Source organism: Dipodomys ordii, unplaced genomic scaffold (assembly GCF_000151885.1).
Source record: "Dipodomys ordii isolate 6190 unplaced genomic scaffold, Dord_2.0 Scaffold76, whole genome shotgun sequence".
NCBI classification, from domain to species: Eukaryota; Metazoa; Chordata; class Mammalia; order Rodentia; family Heteromyidae; genus Dipodomys; species Dipodomys ordii.
The window spans coordinates 4,827,829-4,832,313 of record NW_012267292.1 but is presented as its reverse complement, the minus strand read 5'-3'; the positions used below and the strand labels follow the sequence as shown (position 1 = coordinate 4,832,313).

General features: G+C 43.2%; 1 pseudogene; it reads left to right on the top strand.

The window, feature by feature from the left end:
• Positions 1–2,214: 2,214 nt before the first annotated feature.
• Positions 2,215–3,374, top strand: LOC105991738 (annotated as a pseudogene).
• The last annotated feature ends 1,111 nt before the right edge of the window (positions 3,375–4,485 follow it).

Here is a 4,485-nt window from a genome sequence, read left to right as displayed (position 1 = left end):
TCAGTTCATTAACGGCTGCTTCCTTGTCCACTTAGAATTTTCACACTGCACTAACTCAATTACTTCCTTAAGACAAAGACTGAATTGTTCTGTTCTGCATCTTACACATACTCCCATGTGTTCTCTCATTTTTCTTTATTGGGACATTATTATGGGAGCAAGCATTATTATAGCTATTTCCAAACAAGTAACTCAAGTTTCAAGGAGGGACTATAAACTGAAACAGTCTACTTTTGAGGCTTTGATTTTTAATTCTACATATGTCTCTTATGTGGAATTACCCAGATATGATCTTCAGCTTAAATTCCATCAAAAGTTCAAATGAATTATGAAAGGGGTGACATTGATCAAGATGCAATATATTTATAAACTGACATGTTGAATTGAATCCTGTCTGTGAAACTACAAAAAGAAAAAGTTCAGGTGCAAGCTAACAACATGATGAGTGGTTTCATTCCTTAACAGGTAAATTTGTAAAAACAGGGAGGGGATACTGTGAAGCTCCTCCTCCCCAGAATCCAACTGGGCTCTCTGTACACAGAGAGCAAGTTATGAATATTTAATGGATTAATTTAATTTCTAGATAGTTATTCAAATATAGCACTATTTTAGTCTAAGATATAATTGAGATAAAATTTTATTCTTATTTCAAAAAATATAAATATGAGCATACACATAGGAAAATCATGTAAAACTGGGCAGTAAAATTTTAATGTCTGATTTAATACTATTCAAAAAGATATAGAAATGCAAATGAAATTCATTATAGCATCTTTGTGCTAAGAATGGAACCAAAGAGACCTATTTTTAAGTCCCAGATCCTCACTATTTATGGTGTGATTTGGGGAAAAGTTACTTAACCCCTTTGTACCTTATTTTCTCAATTGACAAATGGATGTAATTATCATAGTGTGTATTGCATAATATTCTATCCTTGACTAAGTGAGATAGTGCATATTAAGTACCCAGTGCACAATTAGCTTTTCTTTACTGATTTTATTATTCTTATGATAATGTCTTCCCAATTCACATCACCATAGCATGACCTATTTTTAACAACAGATATTATGAAAGGCTGATTGCAAATGCAAAAATCAGTAGCATTAATCACATGCAATGCAAGACCTAGAACTTTGGATTCTCCATCCTTCTCGCACAGTACACAAAAGAAGAAGCAAATTGTGGACACTATAGTTACATGAAAGAGAAAGAATGCACCTGTCTTTCACCCATCTGGCATGTACCAATGGCAGATGGTGGCAATGTACAAACGCCTCAGGCTGTTGGTCTTGGCCCCTGTATGCTTGTTTTCTGGCTTGTTTAAATCTCTAAAGCACACTGCCAAATACGCAAGACACATTTGATGTTAAATTGTTGTTCATTAACTTCCAGAGACAAATCAAGAGAGAATATAGTAACGATTTAATTTAATTATTCATTTTTGTGTCTGTGTGTGCTGGTACTGTGGATTGAACTTAAGGCTCTCACTTTGCGTTTTCACTCAAGGATAGTGTTCTACCACTTGAGCCACAGCTCAATTAACCAGCTTTTTGTTGGTTAATTGGCAATAAGAGTCATCCAGAGTTTTCTTCTCTGGTTGTCTTTGAACTATAGTCCTCAGATCTCAGCCTCCTTACAGGTATAAACCATCTGCACTCAATTTATCTTTTCCTTCCTTCCTTCTTTCTTCCTTCCTTCCTTTCTGTCTTTGAAGGTCACTCAGCGATGTCCCATGGGGACAGCAGGACCCATAAGAATGGACAAAAGGTGAGAGACAGGGAATAGCAAATCAGACACATCAGCATACAGAGCAGTAAGTGTCTCCTCCTGCCAGACCCCTGAGCTTCTAGTAAAAGGTTGATCTCAATAGACTTATCCCTGCCTTCAAGGGATTGTGCATTCTGGGACGTGTCCTTCTTGACCCTTGCAGAGGAATGGTCCAGTCATGGAAGCTCACCCTCAGACATAGAGCTGCCAAGTGACATGTATTCCCCTTCAGCAGACTTTGACAATAAAAAGTCAGCCAACATTTGAATCTATTTCAAGAAAACATTTAACATAAAAAGGAGAAACAAAAACTTAACAATAAAAATAAACTTGAAGTAAAGTCTGTAGGCACCATTATGGTTGCAAGGTGGTTTCTGAGCTCTGGGCGCCCCTGGCATCCAGGTTCAGAGCATGCATCCTAGGAAAGCGACCCACTCCCTTGAGGACCAGAGCTGCCAGACTGCCTTCTTGGGTACTGTCATGGAAGCGCTGCCGTCAGATCTGAACATCGATCTCCCTCTGAGTCATGAGTCGTTTTCAGATTTCTGGAAACTTCTTCCTGATGACAGCTTTCTGTCCACCTCGGTTTCCCAAGAATGAATTCTCAGAAGACAACGTTGCAAAGTGGTTGGAAGATCCGCAGGAAGCTGTACAAACATCTACTGATGCTGTCCCCAAAGCCTTGGCCCCAGTGGCCCCTGCACATACAGCCTCTGCACCAGCCACGCCATGGCCTCCTTTGTCCCTTCCCAAATCACCTACCGTGGCAACTATGGCTTCTGCTTGGGCTTCCTGCAATCAGGGACAGCCAAATCTGTCGCATGCACGTACTTCCTGACCCTCAACAAGCTTTTCTGTCAGCTGGCAGACCTGCCCAGGGCAGCTGTGGGTGGATTCAACCCCTCCACCTGGCACACGAGTCCGCACCATGGCCATCTACAAGAAGTCCCAGCCCATGACAGAAGTTGTGAGGCGCTGCCCACATCATGAGCCTGTTCTGATAATGATGGTCCAGCACCTCCTGAGCATCTGATCCGAGTGGAAGGCAATTTGCATGCAGAGTATCTGAGTGACTGCCACACTTACCGACACCGCGTAGCGGTGCCTTATGAGCCGCCTGAGGTTGGCTCTGACTGTACCACCATCCACTACAACCACATATGTAACAGCTCCTGCGTGGGGGGCGTGAACCAGCGGCCCATCCTCACCATTATCACACTGCAAGATTCCAGTGGCAAACTGCTGGGACGCAACAGCTTTGAGGTATGTCCTGGGAGAGATGGGCGCACAGAGGAGGAAAATTTCCGCAGAATAGAGGAGCCTTGTTCTGATCCTCCACCTCTACCAGGGAGCACTAAGCGAGTACTGCCTACCAACACTAGCTCCTCCTCTCCTCAGCCAACGAAGAAACCGCTGGATGGTGAAGATCCGTGGGCTTAAGCGCAATGAGATGCTCCGAATGATAAATGAGGCCTTTGAATTCAAAGACTGAAAAGGAACCAGAGGAGTGCAAGGCTCACTCTAGCTACTCGAAATCCAAGAAGGGGCAGCCTACTTCCCGTCACAAAAAACTGAGATGCAAGCGAGAGGGTCCTGACTCGGACTGACCTCCTCTGCCTCTCTCCCCCTGGAAACAGCCCCCTGCCCCTGTCCCCCTTTCCTGGGACTCAGGTGCATGCCTCCCTGCTTGGCATTGGTGTGCTTCAGAAATACCCAGAACCAAGAACTCTTCCATTCCCATGACCTGGGGCCCCCACTGCATAGTGTTTTGGGGGTGGCAGTGGGAGCTAGGACATACCAGCTTAGCTTTTAAGGTTTTAGCTGTGAGAAATATTTGGAAGAGAAGAACATGTCTTCATGTAAGGGTTAGGGTTCTGGTAGCCCAGTTCTCCAACAAAACTAACCAAGGAGCTAACTCAAGTTGGAATGTCTATGAAAAACTGATCATGGTGCCTACCTCACAGGGTTTTGTTGTAAGAATTAATAAAATGTGTAATTGGCCTTGAACCAGTTACCATTTGGTAACTGGGGCTTGGCCCCCTCGGAGGTGCTAGTTCAGGGATAGGCTGATCATTTCCAAGACTGGGCAAGTACTTGAGAGGAAGACGTTGCCAAGATTCCACTGGCCCAGCCAAATCTGCTCAGTCTTCTGTTGAACTTTGGCAATAGCAAATGTCACCCCATTTCACATACTGGAGAATTCTATCTTGGGCTCATGTAGGGTCTGCTGGTCCACCAAGACCCATTTTACTTCATCCACCCACCCACCCACATGCTCAGGGTTGATTTCTTTTGCATGCTGCAAGGCACATCAGCATTGGTCACTACCACCCCCTTCTCCTTTTTTATATTCCTTTTTTATTTTTTTATTGTGAGAATACCGTGCAGAGGAGTTACAATTACAGAGGCAAGATAACAAGTACATTTCTTATAAAGCATTGTTGGTTTTCTTATTTTACAATAAAACTTGGTTACCACCAAAAGAAAATAAATAAATAAACTTGGCACACACAGAAACAAGGCTGACAACAGAAGAAAACTACCACTTCCCTTCAAAGAAACACAGAAGAGAAGATGCATCAAGGAAACAAGAGGACTCACAGAACAAAAAAGAATTCCAGGAAAGCAGTATGGAGGTTCCTCAAAAGACTTCACATAGAACTCCCCTATGACCCAGCAATCCCACTTTTGGGCATTTACCCAAATGCTTACAAACAA